General features: G+C 39.3%; 1 protein-coding gene across 1 annotated transcript in view; it reads right to left on the bottom strand.

Moving 5' to 3' along the window:
• The window catches only part of LOC108430556 (exostosin-1c), an 87,861-nt gene that overhangs the window by 21,100 nt on the left and 49,392 nt on the right, over positions 1-17,369 (bottom strand). The window lies entirely within an intron of this gene.

Below are 17,369 nucleotides of genomic sequence, written 5' to 3'. Positions count from 1 at the left end.
ATGCCCTATTTAGTAGGTGTCTAAAACAAGAAGTCTCCCCAGGGGTGCTTACAATGGAGGTTAATGGGGCACGTTCAAAGCTTTAAACCGTACAAATGTGCCCGTTTCCAAGCTGCCAAGGGTGCCAGCTTAACCAAACATGTCCTCTGGGCGCCCTCCTTTAAGTATTTATGCCATTAAAATTGATCTGGAAAGAATGCATGTGGTGGGAGGGGTGAAGCAGAAATCCAAATTTCTTTGTGTTACTGGAATTGTTGAAAATGGAGAACACATTCTCCAGCTAAGCACATACATGCGAATATATGAATTCTCAAGCTCTTAAGGCTTTGTGCTCCTGTGTATCCATGCTTCTAAACATGTAATGTTGAGGCACATAAGTGGATATTTCTGCCTTTTAGACTTCTCTTCTGTAATAACGGGTTATATTTACATGTCACAATTTACTGTATAAATTGAGTAAACATATGGATTACCAACAATATATTAGGTGAAATAGGGTTAAACGCCTCAGACCTTTGGACAATTCCAGACTTCCACTTGTCCCACTCAGTCATAAGTTTGGACACATCTAATTGAATAATCTTAAAGACATACTATAAAGCTTAAATGCTTATGATTTCTTTCACTATTCAAGCTGTGTTCTGTAATGCAATTTGTGTGGAAGTTAACTCACAAAAAATCTTTTCCAGATTATCACAGACATCCCAGACTGAAAGGTCATAGCCTAGATGTTCACATCAGCATTGCATGACAGGCACCACACTCAATGACAATAACAACACGGACCATAGTCATATCTCTTAGCAAGCATTGTTATTCCATTGCTGTGATGAAGCTTCAGGTTCAGCCTATTGAAGAAATTCACTTTAGAAAAAAAAAACTACAAATAGAGCTTAAGACAAACACAGAGTTTATGCATGTGTATAAATGTATTTCTATAAAAACTGTAAAGTTTCATTTAGAAATTGTTAATGTAATCTAGAGTTGGAAAATGTTCCGGGCTGTCTGCCTCTATTTAATGCATCTCAGCCAATTGGTTGTGTTGCGAGGTACTCTGGGTCTAAACAGCTCTGTTTGGTAGAAGGCCAATATTTCTGGTTGTAGTAATTTTGTGTGTCACTTCTCAGTTTTAGTGTCTTCACAATTATTGTAAAATGTGAAAAAAAGAAAAGTAAAATAAGGAAAAACACTTCAGTATACTTATAGCAGTATACTTATGGCCTGTGCAAAAGTTATGACACATTTTATAAGTTTTATTTTTTGTTAAACTCAGCAAATACATATAATTCTGCACTACAACTTGCAGAAAAAAAGATGTGTCCAAACTTTTTCATATGACTGTACATATTAGATACATAGTATATAGCAAATAATTTACTTAAGCTACTAAATAGCAAACTTTACAGTAAACAAGTGGACTAACAAACGTGTTGTTTAAGAGGAAATGCTCCACTGGATGGCTTTTGCAGTTCCCTTAGTGGAGATGATTTCTGTATAAAGCCAGTCATAAAAATAAGTCCCTGGGGTGACTAAAAAGATGGCAATATGGTGGAAAAATATCCCGTCTGACGTTATATGAACAGTTCAAAAGTTCAAATTTCAAATCAATAGCATAAGAGGGGGGTCCATATTTATGGCCTTAAGAAAAAGCTCCTCTATTGAGCCATTTACATTTCAAAAGCCTAATAGCGCGGCAGGGATCAGTGTCTCTAAAGCCATTTTTATTATGAACTGTTATGAGACAAAAGCTCAGACTGACCTCAGGTCAGTGGCGCCAGACTCTGCTAGCTATAGGTGGAAGGTGGGCGTGAGGATACAGTGACAGCTCAAGTTTCAATCTGAGGAGAAATAACAACTCACAAGCTCCTCTTACCTTGAACTAATTGACACAGACAGAGATAGAGGGAGAGAGAGAAAGAGAAAGAGGGAGTGAGGGAGAAAGAGAGTGTGGGAGAAAGCAAGAGAAAGGAAAAAAACGCAGCAACAGAGGCCGTCCAAGTCCCAACACAAGAAATTTCTTATTATAGCAGTAAGTAGATCCCATCCCATCTCTCTCTCTGCTCTGTGCTCTTCTCACAATTTCTTTCTTCCTCCTCCCTCTCTCTCTCTCTCTCTCTCTCTTTGCCCTGTGCTCTTCTCACAATTTCTTTATAATAATAATAATAATAATAATAATACATTTAATTTAAAAGCGCCTTTCTCGACACTCAAGGACACTGTACAAAATGTAGGGTTATAATAAAAAAAAAATCAACAGAGAGAGTAGGCTAATACTTTCTTCCTCCTCCCTTTCTCTCTCTCTCTGCCCTGTGCTCTTCTCACGATTTCTTTCTTCCTCCTCCCTCTCTCTCTCTAATACTCTGTGTTCTTCTCCCAATTTCTCTTTCCTCCTTCTCCCTCTCTCTCTCTCTCTCTGCCCTGTGCTCTTCTCACGATTTCTTTCTTCCTCCTCCCTCTCTCTCTCTAATACTCTGTGTTCTTCTCCCAATTTCTCTTTCCTCCTTCTCCCTCTCTCTCTCTCTCTCTCTGCTCTGTGCTCTTCTCACGATCTGTTTCTTCCTCCTCCCTTTCTCTCTCTCTCTCTGCTCTGTGCTCTTCTCACGATCTGTTTCTTCCTCCTCCCTTTCTCTCTGCCCTGTGCTCTTCTCATGATTTCTTTCTTCCTCCTCCCTCTCTCTCTCTAATACTCTGTGTTCTTCTCCCAATTTCTCTTTCCTCCTTCTCCCTCTCTCTCTCTCTCTCTCTCTCTCTCTGCCCTGTGCTCTTCTCACGATTTCTTTCCTCCTTCTCCCTCTCTCTCTCTCTCTCTTTCCTCCTTCTCCCTCTCTCTCTCTCTCTCTGCCCTGTGCTCTTCTCACGATTTCTTTCTTCCTCCTCCCTCTCTCTCTCTAATACTCTGTGTTCTTCTCCCAATTTCTCTTTCCTCCTTCTCCCTCTCTCTCTCTCTCTCTGCCCTGTGCTCTTCTCACGATCTGTTTCTTCCTCCTCCCTCTCTCTCTAATACTCTGTGTTCTTCTCCCAATTTCTTTCTTCCTCCTCCCTCTCTCTCTCTAATACTGTGTTCTTCTTCCAATATCTCTTTCCTCCTTCTCCCTCTCTCTCTCTCGCTTTCACTCTGCTCTGTGCTCTTCTCACGATTTCTTTCTTCGTCCTCCCTCTCTCTCTAATACTATGTGTTCTCCCAATTTCTCTTTCCTCCTCCTCCCTGTCTAATACTCTGCGCTCTTTTCCCGATTTCTCTTTCCTCCTCCTCCCTCTCTTTCTCTCTCTCTCTGTCTTTAATACTCTGTGCTCTTCTCCTGATTTCTCTTTCCTCCTCCTCCCTCTCTCTCTCTCCTTCGCTCTCTCTCTCTGTCTTTAATACTCTGTGCTCTTCTCCCGATTTCTCTTTCCTCCTCCTCCTTCTCTCTATCTCTTTCTCTCTGTCTGTCTTTAATTCTCTGCGCTGTTCTCCTGATTTCTCTTTCCTCCTCCTCCCTCTCTCCTTAATACTCTGCGGTCTTCTCCCGATTTCTCTTTCCTCCTCCTCCTTCTCTCTATCTCTTTCTCTCTGTCTGTCTTTAATTCTCTGCGCTCTTCTCCTGATTTCTCTTTCCTCCTCCTCCCTCTCTCCTTAATACTCTGCGGTCTTCTCCCGATTTCTCTTTCCTCCTCCTCCTTCTCTCTATCTCTTTCTCTCTCTCTACCTCATGCTCTGTGCTCTTCTGCTGAATTCTCTCCTCCTTCTCGTTCTGTCTAATCGCTTCTCCTACAGCTGCAAAGCCAGAATGCTGCTGCTGTGCTGTGTGTATGTGTGTTGTGCACAGATGTTTTAATCTGATTGTACGTCTGAGTTAGTTTTTTTTCTCTCACGGTGGGGCACAGCAGTGACTGTTGCAGCAGCACCACGATAAGCTTCTCTCATTTTTCTTCTGTCTGTCTGTCTGTCTCTCTCTCTCTCTTTTTACCCACTTCACTGACAAATCCCTGTCTTACTCTCTCTCTCTCTCTGTGTGTGTGTGTGTGAACCTGGGTGGTTTATGATTCATTTGACAGCGCTGTGTCACACTGACATTTCTAAGCAGTCACGTTAGCTCTCCACACTAATATACCATTTTGTTACCCAGTCTAACCCATACATTCAAACTCCAGTCTAGTTTTGTGTTTGTTATTGTACATTTTTAGCAAAAAAAGCTCTAACTATACAGAAAAAAAACAGACAAAAACACGGATGACCTACAAAGTCAGAAACAGCGAAATGTGTGATTTAACAAAAGCTACGTTTTTTTTTCTTAAAGCGAAAGGGCAAAATATATTTTTGTTAAGACTAACATTAAGCTCTTTCATTTTAAATGTCAAAGCAAGCATCAAATACAAGCTTTTATTTTTTGTGTGAGGGGAAAACCAGTATCTAATAGAAAATTACACAAAAGCCTCCAACACTCATCAAATTTCACTAAAAACATCAAATCTATTTCATCAGTACTTAATTTGTCCACTCTTTACTTTCCTACACTCTACTGGCACTCTAGCTCTTCCATCCTTCAATCTTAAAACCAAACGGTCACAGCTTTGTGCTGTTCCCAAAGCTCTCACTGATACTATGTTCCCCTTCAGAGAGACACTAACATTCACAATTACCCTAACACTCCTTAGCTGCCCTGGAAATTTCTGTCCCATGTGCATCTAAAACAGCTGAAGGAGATTTCTGAGGAGGTTAGATAGTTCCAAAACTCAAAAATGTTCAGAAATGTTCATTCAAAAATGATTAGAAGATATGGAGAAATTAGGACTCCTAACAACCATGAAAGACGTGGCAGACCACCCAAACTGTCAACATCACCTTAACCTTTCATCTACACCCTATTGGCAGACTGTAGCTCTGACAATCAGGGTGTTGCTAACTAATGTTTTCTGTTTTTAAGGTAATCAAATATAGAGTGATAGTCATTTTTAAAAATAATTAGCTGCAGATATTAGTGTTACATTTCAAAAATCAGCAAATTCTGTAACATGGCCATACAACTGGACACATACATTTAACTAGCACTTTATAAGGAACCTGTTCTTGTTTCTACACTCATTGTCCATTATATCAGTTCCACTTACTATATAGGTGCACTTTGTAGTTCTACAATTACGACCTGTATTCCATCTGTTTCTCTGCATACTTTGTTATTCCACCTATTCCCTGTTCTTCAATAGAAAGGACCACCACACAACCAGCGCTCAGCAGGTATTATTTGGGTGGTGATCATCAGCACTGCAGTAACACTGATGCAACATACACAGGATCAGACACAACAGAGCTGCTGGAGTTTGTAACTGATAATAGTCCATCAACCAAAACTATCCAGACAACACCATCCTGTGACCACTGATGAAGGACTAGAGGATGACCAGCACAAACTGTGCTGCAAAAGATCACTTTACATCTATAAGGTGGACCAAAAAGTTAACTTAACATAGGCCTTAACATGGTCAATTTGCTTGAGTTTGAATAATGACCTAAAATAGGGCAGTATTTCAAATATCTAGTGATATTTCTCATAAATATTTAATATATGCACATACCCCACATCCTAGCACTGTATGAAAACCAGTTTGTGCATGTGTGTTCCAGCCTGGTGCACAGGAAACCACACGGCTAAATCCAGCGCTGTTCTGCTATTTGTCCTGGCCTATGAACTGACGCCTCCCACAATGTGCTCAAATATACGGCCCACTCGCTCCCTGTCATTAACTATATACACATACTCTGTGTGTGTGTGTGTGTGTGTGCGTGTGTGTGTGTGTGTGTGTGTGTGTGTGTGTGTGCATGCATGTATGTGTGTGTGCATATATCCTCCCATTGCAATCCATGTATATTCCTCTGTTGTCCCTGTTCTCTCTCTATTTTATTCTTCCTTTCTTTCTCCGTTAATTACAGGAGGATGGGGATAAAAGGCCTAAGCTCTCTAATCTGGACTGATACGACCTTTCCACCAGCTGATCCTTTTACACCATTACACACACACACACACACACACACACACACAATCATACACAAACACACTTTTATGCACAAAAACACAAATATGCCATTTAAGTGCATGCCTTGCTCACATATATTACAAAGAATGCACATGTTTGCTGTATATAAAACAGTGACTATAAGTTTAACACAGGTTTGATATAATGTAATTAAAGATCAGCACTTTTTAAAGTGTGTCACTGAAAATATGCTTGTAGGGAGCACTCCAAAGCTACCTCATTACTAGGTAAATTTAGCTGGGGATCACAGCGGGATAGCCAGCTAAAAGCTTTGAGTGCTGTGGGTGGTGTGTGAGTGTTTGTGTGATACTGAGTGTATGTGGCACCGTTACAGTCGTGTCACGATACCATGGGTTCATATCTTGTCTCAAATCTTCAATCCTCAAATCCGTGTTCTTACTTGGTTCAATTTATGGCCTCTGTATTTTATTCCTACAGCCTATCTATATTTTACTGTAATGGTGGTGGTAGGGGGCATATATAAACAGGAGGAATTAACCCTTCTAGTTCCCCCATGCCATATCCACCTTGAAATCCCTCTTTCTTACATTTTGCTTGATTACATCCCACTCAAAGCTCATTGATACACATTGAAAAATTCTCCAAAACGGTGGATTTGTTAGTATGATTTTGAGGAAAAGTTATTATTCTGCTTTCTTCCTTTACATTTTTGCCATATATTTTTCATTTTTTGACATAATGGAAATAGCCAGCAGTGCACACTCAAATGTGTCTTACCAAATGTACTAATGTATGTATGCATAATGTATGGAAATACATTTATATAGTTATGTAACTGTATGTATGTGTAGACGATACTAACTGTTGACTTTGAATAGATAAGTGGTCTTTGTTTCATCTAAAAGACGTACTTTGTGTCACAGACTGTCATTTAGTGTTCATTAAGCATGTGACAAGTGCAGAAAGCTGTTATGACAGCCAGGCCAATCTATGACGGTGTTCGTGCGTAAAATGTGCTGAAGAGAGTCCGAGTGCTGGGCAGTCAGGCAGGAATGTAGGCTGATAATGTCAGGCAAGTGTGAAAACATGAAATATGAAAAGGCTGAGCAGGCCTGTGTACAGACATTTAGAAGGGCAGTGGCTCAGGCCCAAGAAAGGTTGAGATGGGTCCAGGCTCTGTGGCTGACCTCACACCTTCAGCGCTATTACAAATTATATTTTATCTTTTCACACTTCAGAATACTACTGCTGTCAGGAAGCAGTAAAATGGCAAAACTGCTGTTGCGTTTGATCTGTAATCTGTAAAAATATCTGTAGCTAACTGTAGTATGACTGTAGTTAACTGTAATACAGCTGTAGTTAACCGCAGTATGACTGTAGTTAACTGTAGTATGACAAGTTAACTGTAATATAGCTGTAGTTAACTGTCTTATGACTGTAGTTAACTGTAAACTGCTATAGTTAACTACAGTATGACTGTAGTTAACTGTAATATAGCTGTAGTTAACTGCAGTATGACTGTAGCTAACTGTAATATAGCTGTAGTTAACCGCAGTATGACTGTAGTCAACTGTAATATAGCTGTAGTTAACTGCAGTATGACTGTACTTAACTGTAATATAGCTGTAGTTAACTGCAGTATGACTGTACTTAACTGTAATATAGCTGTAGTTAACCGCAGTATGACTGTAGTTAACTGTAGTATGACAAGTTAACTGTAATATAGCTGTAGTTAACTGTCTTATGACTGTAGTTAACTGTAAACTGCTGTAGTTAACTGCAGTATGATTGTAGTTAACTGCAGTATGACTGTAGTTAACTGTAATATAGCTGTAGTTAACCGCAGTATGACTGTAGTTAACTGTAATACAGCTGTAGTTAACTGTAGCATTGTCATAGTTACTGTACTATAGCAGGAGTTGACTATGGTGTAACTGCCTTAAACTGTAGCTAACAGCTAGTTAATAGTAGGTACTATATCGAATGACTACTTTAGGCTCCATGCAGCTACACAAAAATCATATTTTGATTTTGCTGTTTTAGGCTGTTCTTCCTTGAGAAAAAATCTCTTTGTCATTTCTCTCTGAAAATCCCTGATGCTGAAGAATAACAGATTTCTATATTTAATGGTTTAATACAATATCCATACTGAGATAGAGGGGAGCGGTGCTTTAAGCTCAGATGGCAGTCTGGGTGAGAGGAAATACAGCACTACTGTGAATTAATGGCCTACTTTAGTTAGCCTAAGAAGCAATAGAAACAGTAAGCAAAAGGAGGAATGAGGAGTATGAGGAGGGAGGTGAGTCTATTGTTCTGCCTGTGGCAAAGGAATCTATTTGGCTACTTTCACATTACAAGTATTACTGCTCAAGTGCAATTTTAACTCTCTTTCTGCCTTGATGGTCCACATTTGTACTGTACGTGACCCATATTTAAGTGTGTCATTAGTGTGAACACCCCTCTGTGCTGAAAACATAGCATAAGCACATTTTACTATCACATTTAGATATACTGCAGATTCTGGATGATGACAGCTATGATTTGCGCATACTTACATGTGTTGTATGAAAAAGAAAAAAAAAAAACACAAATACCAATCTGACCATTCAGACCATTCTAATTATGAGGATATATCCACCATATGTTTTATATGTATCCAATCTAGGACCACATATGGAATGCTTTGTTCAGATTGCGAGCTCAAAAAAATTTTGAGGAAGAAATATTTTCTAAAGTCATATGCAATCTGCATTGTATGCATTTCCAAAGTGATTCAAACATTATATCTTGGCAAATGAAAACATCTCCATTAGTCAATATATTGCTCCTGTCAGAACAAAGCCTCCTATCTCCATTTTTTGTGTAAATTTCTTGATGAATCGGCCAAAATAAATGGCCCAAAATTACTTGGGGGAAAAAATTGTCTGGTTCCATTGACTTACATTAAAAGCAGGTTTGTTCCTCCTCCTTTAAAGTTATCATTTTGGAAATATGAGGTTTTGTTCTGACAGCAGCAATATGTAATATTTCTTATTGTGAGATTGTTATAAAAATATTAAGATTATTTAACGTATTTCTAGAGATTCTTTTGCAGGTTTTAAGTAATTTTATCTTTTTAAAGTGACTTATTGGTCTATTGGGTACAATTATTCTTGTTTCAAGCAATGTTTCTTGAAATAAGCAAAATTATCTGCATTATTTCTTGGTACAAGTAAAATAATCTACCAATGGAATAAGACACTTTCACTAGAAAAAAATGACTTAAAACATACAAATCACTGTGTAGATTGTGAAGAAATAGGTGAAATAATCCTACACCATCAAATCATAATCACAGTGAGAAATTTTAGATATGCGGACTACATTGAGCATCTTTTCACTTGCTAAGATATAATGGTTTTGCATTCTGATCAGCCTAATTGTGTGAAGTGTTTAGTTTTGCTTGTCCTGTCCTAGAAAGAGTTCACATGCCTGGCCCATTACTATGTCAACCTATGCAGAGCAAGCATATGCAATTACAGTCTGATAGTACAATGTGAAAAAAAAACAATCCCTGCTGTGTCATCAAAGCCAAAGTGGCTCAAATCTGATTTGAAAAGTTCACACTGCTCTGAAAAAGTCATACTCACGTTACATTTAGGCAATCTGACTTGTGCCACTTTAACTCTGTAATGGGAACACAGACTTTCAGGGCCAGGTGCTGAAAACCTGCTGCCATGATTTCATTCTTTGTGAGACCTACATATTTCCATCTTCTCTGGCCTTCACACAGTAGGCCTGCACTAAAGAGGGGAGAGTGTGTCATCAAGTCATTTTAGTTGCCACTGAAAACAGGGATGGAGAGAGAGAGAGAAAGGGAGAGAGATGGAGGGAGAGAGGTGGGGAATGACAGAAAGGAGGGGAAGGGAGGGGGGATGAGGAAAGGATTTCAGAACGTGCGTCAATTTGCCCTGCTGGTGAAAGAAATGGCGTTGAATTATTAATAGTAAATTTACACATCAATGACAGTCTCTCCTCCATCTTTGCTGCTTTTTTCAAGCAAATAAATTGATGTCATGTGCCTGGATCAGCACTCCCAGTGAGGTGTGATAAAATATGTAAGGGAGGATGTATATGCAAAAACAGAAGACATTGTGCTACTGTGTGCATGCGTGTTCAAAGTAAGTGCATCATCAATCACAGTTTGTCAGAGAGTCAGAAGGACTGAATGACTGAGATTGCTTAAGATAATCTACACTGCTGAAAATATTTGAGTGTGTGTTCGTTTGTGTTTGTGTGCATCTTCTAATCTGCTCTGGCCTGTGTGTGTCCTGTAGTCTTCCCTCCATCAATAGGGCCTGACTTAACAAAGCTGGTTGCTCTCTGCCTCTTGTCCTGCTCTTCAGGCCGGCTGAGGAGTGCAGCACCCTTGAATGAAAAGCAGCTGTGCTTCAAAACCTAGCACAAAATACACGCTTTATCCCAGCCATGACAGGAGCGTGCGACATGCTGCGCTCTTTCAGAATACTTTGTCTAATCAAGCTTTTCATTTATGCAAACACTTTCAAACAGATTCATTAATGCAGCTTGATCTTAGACAAATAGAAGTGCCGAAGTGTTTTGTACGGGAGCAGCTGTGTTAATAGTTGACAGAACTGCACCCAGCGCACAAGTGCCTCTGCGGTCGGCTCCTGGCCTCTCCTTTGTCTTTTGATCTTTTGTTATTTCTTTCTTTTTTCCGATGCTGCCATTTGGGTGATGGTTTATTCAGCCTGCAATGACAACACAAGCACTTTGCCTGCTCAGGAGCTTTTAAGCAACTGGAAAATACAAGCAAGTTCAGCAAAACATCAAATTCACACAATAGCCCTCATACCCCAAATGTGGCCACTCAACCAAAAAAATGTTTGCTGTATTTAGTTTTTTTAATGCTGCTATGAGGCTAATTTAGCTGTTACTCAATGGAAATGAAAACTGTGCCTACAGCTATGCAATCACACTTAATCTGACTTTTATATACAGAGAAAAAAATAGGCGGCAGATAAAATAATAACAATAAAATTTAGGCTTCAAGATGGCCACTACTACTGTTTATAGCTACGTGATGTCAGAGACATTACAAAGGAGGAGGAGACACTTCACTGACTGTAAAATAAATGGGAAAGCTTGTAACGTTCAACATGGCGTCAGTTTACAGGAAATGAAAATGAGCCAATCGGCTTGCAAGTAAAGTCACAAGTGGGAAAAGCCCTATATCCTTCCCTCCCTACATGCTGCAAACTATTTATGCTGTTTTTCTCAGATTTGACAGACTTCAAATATGTTTTTGAAATGTTAATGTAGCTTTCTGTTTCAGATTTACACGTCTTTCCTCATTCAAAGAAATAGACGCCTGGTCTTGTATGACTGGAAATAACTGCCTGGAGGTGTTGCTGTGTGGGCACTTTCCTATAAGGACTTTGGTCAGTTATTATACAAAATAGTATGTTATAGTGTCATAATCTGACAACCAAGCATGTCTTGGCTTATGGACTACACTGTAAAGAACTAAGGTACATTTATAGCATAAAAACTGCATTAACACCATACATTTCTTAAATACAGCTACAAAAATGATGCATTCTGGAAGATACAGCAAGCTTCTTGGTAGCTGTTACTTCAAAGCATTTTAGGGAAGTGACCAATACTTTGTGCAGTCTTGAGTAGCCTGTTTCTGAACATTGTAGTGATGTAGTGACTTCCCTGCATTCCATGATTACATGTAATTCTTACCCCACGGATACATTTGAATGTTTTGACAATCCAACCATGATGGTGCTTTGAGCTTCAGTTAACTAGATCAACCCATAGTATTTTGAAGTAGACACTGGGGTACAGCTACCTTTGTCATCTTAATGACTAGCATGAGTTCAGTTCATGGTGTGATAAACAGGGCTACACTGTTGAGAAAAACAGCATGATTGTTCACTTAACTATATAACAGTATGCAGGAATATTCAAGCATCTGTTCCCAGAATGTAGCAAGATAAGATTTGTTACTGTCTATAATGAAGCAAACTCTCATAGAGATGTGGGTGCATATTAGAGCACATACATGCTATATATTAGAAATGAAGGGGCACAGTAAAAACACAATACAATACAAAAAACAAAATACAACAATCAAATGTATTTAGAAATGTAATAAAGTGCTGTGACATTTTACAGTTAATAAAGTAACATGACACCTACATTAGTTTGTCATGAAAACTGACATAACCCTACATAATTGTTTGTAAATGCCTATTCCAAACTTATTCCAATAAGTGTCATTTGCTGTAAAGGTTACATTTGCCATTTTGATAAAAATGAGCTAAAGTAGCCTTTATGACAGAATACTGGAAAAAAAACATTTGTAAACATTTATGTAGGGTTAGGGCAGTTGTCATGACGAGCTTATGTAGTTCTCATGCAGCCTTATGAACATTACCTTACAGCAAAGTTTTACACTAAATTTTAAGCACTGTAGTTACTTCTTAAGTAACTGTAAATTAGATCCTTTTATTTAAGCTGCGCTGAGCTAACATGGCTGAGCTGAGTGCTGGTATTCGCTTTTCCACATCATGGGAGCTCTGCTGCCTTTAGGCTGCAATGCACAGAGGAATAAATGCAGGTTCAAGTCGTGACACTTTTTTTTAATCTGCTTGCATATTTACTCTGCATATTCTGGCAAAGGTGGAGACACCAAGAAAGAGGACACTAGTGATCACATGAGGGCAACATATTTCTCTCTTTAAAACAGCTGGTTCAAAAATATCCTACCTCAAAGAGTCAGCGGATTGACAAAGTGACTAAAACGCCCCAGAGAGGCGACAGTTTATTTCAGCCTAGAAGCCTGCCACAATTTCACAGTCTACTGCTTCACTCCAGCTCATGTTTAAATTCAGTGCTTTTTACACATGGAACCAGTGTGATATTTTTCAAAAAAACCCATAAGAGAGATGCTGAATTCTGGCTTTTTTGATGGCAGTTCTCTTCACTTCCTTGTTTCTTTCCTTCCTCCCTCCCTTTCTTCCTCCTTTCATCCTTCATACCTTTCATTATTTCTCCTGAGTGATATAAAACACTGTTTCAGCAAAAATTAGCGGTGGAACGCCACAAGCTACACTAAGGGGAGTGTGTGAAAAGTAAAAAACAGAAGGAAGAGGAAAATGAGAAAAAGGCAAGGGAGGAGAGGCAAAATAGGGATGAAACTAGCGGGGTGTAAATATAATTCATCCGTTACTGCTGAGAGAGAGAGAAAGAGCGAGAGATTAAGTGCCCTGTTTTTGGCGGATGAACACGTAAAAGAATCGATCACCAGCAAATGGATGACAGGTAATTCACATTACTGCCTCTGCTTTATGGTCCTGACACTGCCTCTGCCTCTGCGCCTTAATCAGTTACAGCCTGACACACCCTCTGTACGTCGGTGTGTGTGTGTGTGTGTGTGTGTGTGTGTGTGTGTGTGTGTGCGCGTGTGTCCATGCTTTGGCCTGCACATACAACCCCCCTCATGTCACAGATTAAGTGCTTTGAAGCCACTCTCACAAATGTACCAGATTCCAACTCTGCCCCAGCGTACGACTAAGCCCTTGAAATATGCATGTCATCTGCATAGGAACATAGTTCCATTCTTTTCTCTTAGCGGATTATTGAGCTCTTGGTCAGGCACGCCGGCATTAAAAGTCCAGCAGTGGCTATTTCAGTTCCGCCTCGCGGGATACAGCAGTTGCATTGTTTACGTGTCACCTCTGTGGTCTGTAGGCTGTGGCTTTGCATTGCACCAGTGTGTCTCAAAAGTGCTCATTGTGATCCATTGCATCGAGGCTTTATGCTGCCTTCACACTATCAGAACTGCTCTAAAAATTTATTAGTTTTCAACCTAAAAGGTGCACATGAACATCCCTTCAAGTTAGAATTAAAAGCAGACACTTCAAAAAACTATTTTTTATACACTTTATATCATTTATAACTTTTTTACGTTACTGGCCTTTATATTTGATCACGGCAGACTGCCTTTACTAAATACTATTTACTTCTGGTAGTCAAAGATCAGGCCACAGATATCCATAACCATTACTTGCATTACAGGGCCCCTAGAAATAAAAACAGATTTTTTCTCGCCATTTTTTAAAAGGTCTGACTTAGTATGCAAGCTTCAAAATGTACTGTTTGCTCAACAGTCTGTAAAGTCCACGGAAGTCCAAGTGCATGGAAACTAAGCTGCAGAGGCAATTTTAAATTCACTGTCAGTGGTCAAAGAGATTATTACAAACATGCAATGTGACTGAAATCAGTCCCTATATTCCCTCCTTAGTATTGCACTACATAAAGGAGAACTATTTGTTTTTAAAATAAATAACGGTTAACTCTCATGCAGTTCAGTTTTGGTTTCCTACTGCTGCTTAACATTCACTGATTAAAGGGAATCTATTAGGCTCAATATTCATAATTTTATTTGTGCCATCTACTAGAATAGATTTACAAGCTTCAGTATTTTTTTCATACTGTACATCTCTATTCACCCACTGTCTGAAACACTGTTAAAGCTTCCGTGTCTTTAAGCCCCACCTCCTGATGACTGCAGTGTTCTCTGACTTGTTAGTTCATCCACACTGTCCTGACTCATCAATCGCCAGCAAGCAAGTCTTTTTCAATGGTGTTGGTTCTACTGTCTCAGTTTGAGCAATTGTCCAATCCTGAAGGTCAGACAGCATCTTCTCGACATGGCTGCAAAACTCCTTCAGTAGTTGTGCATTGAGTGAGGGCGTGCCAATCTTGCTGGTAGGTGGACAATAAGAAAAGTGCTTTGAAGGAAAAAGGGCTGGAATTACAACAAGGTGTTTCAGGCAGGTGAGAAAAGTGTTTTTAGTGGGAGAGAGTTACTCCCTCTGGTGTGCACTTTGAACTTTGTAACTTTGCACACCATTTACATGTATAACAAGCCACATAACACACTAAAGCAAAGGGATAAAACGGAAAATCATTAGAGGTCCCCTATAAAGTCATTCGCTGCCAGTCTGTGTGTGTTTTAAATCAATGGGGGTGGGATTGGTATCCATAGCAACAGTAAACCAACAAGGGAGTTCAACTCACTCTCGCAATGCGTGAACTGAACACAGTGCATTTGTGTGTCTGAGAGTAGAGAAAAACAATCACTAAACACACACTGAACATGAGAACTGAAGGAAAATGGAAAGGTAAACAAGAAGACATGGTCAGTAAACTAAACATGATTAATAACAAGACAAGTCTTAAAAAAGAGGAAGAGCAGTGTTCGCATAGCAACACAGTTTATGCTGCAGAATTCTGTCTCACAAACTCAACAGTAAGCAGTGCTAAAATCAGGCTATTCTTACCCATCTTCACTGTGTAGCTGTTAGCTTTGAAACCTGCGTCTATCAAGTACAACCAGGTGAAGAATTTGACAGTGCTGCACTCAGCAACAGCGCACAAGCCTTGCTCTCACAGACAAACTTTCAGTGGACTCATTCGCTCTCTTTAGCATATTAAAGCCAGAAGTATACTCAAGGCAAGTATGCAAACCAAAATGAGAAACCTCAGCAACGGCCAACACACCACAAACGCATGGCCCTTCTATACAAACTCACCATGAGAACTAAACATGTGAGCAGTAGAAGAGTGTTCAAACAGAATGAAGAGGTGATGAGGTGATATAATATAAACAAACCCAAAACTCCAACCAATTGAATGTGTTCTATGACAATGTCTCCAACCTAAGAATATCTCGGCCAATTTACACTGAAGTCCCTGTAGTTACTGAATAATAAGCCGTAGTATGTAATAAGCGTGGGATTTTAAGGGGTTAACTGGAAGAAAGCATACTAACAGTAGGAAGCAGCTTGGTCAGGCTTGGCTATCACTATAGTGGCTCTTGCTGTAATACTCAGGTTGCAGGTTTTGCTGGCTTTGTGTCAAGTAATTGCGTAGTGAGCCATTTTAGAACGCAGCAATGCATGAAGCTGTGTCAGTGTAGCTCGACGTGTCTCCTTTCACATACTTGCGTGAAGTACATTTCTGGCCTAAAAGTTAATTTCTCTTTGATTTTCATTTGTCATTTTAGGTACTTCACACAATGTAACTGAGACATTTGACTACAGTAGGAAATAAACTGCACTGGGACATACCAGCTCAGTTCCTAATAAAAAAAGAGCAAAAACTTGCATCTCTTACTTTGCACACAGATGTGGTAGTGACCAACATAAATTTAATATGCTGGTGATTTCTAGCATCCATGCTTTATAACTGTGCCACGATGGATAACCATATGTAGTCGCTGTATTTATTTAATGCTATGGGCTATGCTGTGCTTCATGCTTAAAACATGTCATGTCCACTTTTAATCCTTAAATCCACATAACGGCCCTCCCCACACTGATCTCCAAAATGCTGACAGTATCACTGCTAATGCAGGACTGCGTGAACTCATACTTCTTCTACCAATGCGATTAGAAGCTCTTATATTCAGAGCTGAAAACTGTAGCTGGGTGTCTGAGATTGTGTTGGTAGCTCAGGAGGAAGTAACGCTTAGCAAACCCCTCATAGTTATAGTTGTTTGTTGAGATTTTGATTAGTAGATGTTAAAATGGAGTTTTATGTTTCATAATACTTTAATACTGGACATAAAGCATGAGCTTTTGAGCTTTTGAGCATTATTTTGGGTGGGAAAATGATAAAAGTGAGGGAGCATGTAGTGATACTGCTAGTTACCCTTAACTCTTTTTAACTGTTCTATATTCTATATTCCCTGAAACTGGACTGTACTCTGCCCTCATTAGAGCAGGCTGACCAGTTGGTAAAGACAATAAATTATAAATGCTAAACAAATCAGAGCTTCAGTCCTTAAATAAAGCTTATATGTTGCCGCTCTTCATCATCACTTAATGTGAGAGAATATTATTTTATGGATAAGTTGATCAAAAATCACATTCTCTTGCATTAAATTATATTTCATATATTAAAATACGTTAAAATGTTTGTTTGTTTTCAGAATGTTTAAATGTTGTGGACCAAATCCCCACCAGACGCTATATTGTCCACATCATGACCGCCACTCAGTGACTACTTTAGGGTGGTCAAACTTCCAAAACAGACAGAAAGACATTTTTCTCACACAACTGTTCCCACCTTTTATTAAAAAATCAGTTGATTCCACTTACATTTCCTAATTACTGTAAGTTGGGCTTGTTTGCTAAAATCTGCAGCATTTGGGCTTTTGTGACATTGTCTCTGCATTTGGTTCGATTGATTTCACACTGTCATGACTAAAGTGTACCAAATTGCACGTTTGTTTATTGGGCAAAAATTATGCAGGGAAACATTTGAATGTGAACAATCAGGCTGTTGAAGCAGTATGTGCCAAAATAAAATGCAAT

The sequence above is a fragment of the Pygocentrus nattereri genome, chromosome 27 (assembly GCF_015220715.1).
Source record: "Pygocentrus nattereri isolate fPygNat1 chromosome 27, fPygNat1.pri, whole genome shotgun sequence".
In the NCBI taxonomy this organism is placed as follows: domain Eukaryota; kingdom Metazoa; phylum Chordata; class Actinopteri; order Characiformes; family Serrasalmidae; genus Pygocentrus; species Pygocentrus nattereri.
The sequence above is the reverse complement of the archived record's forward strand: the minus strand, read 5'-3'. Positions and strand labels throughout refer to the sequence as shown.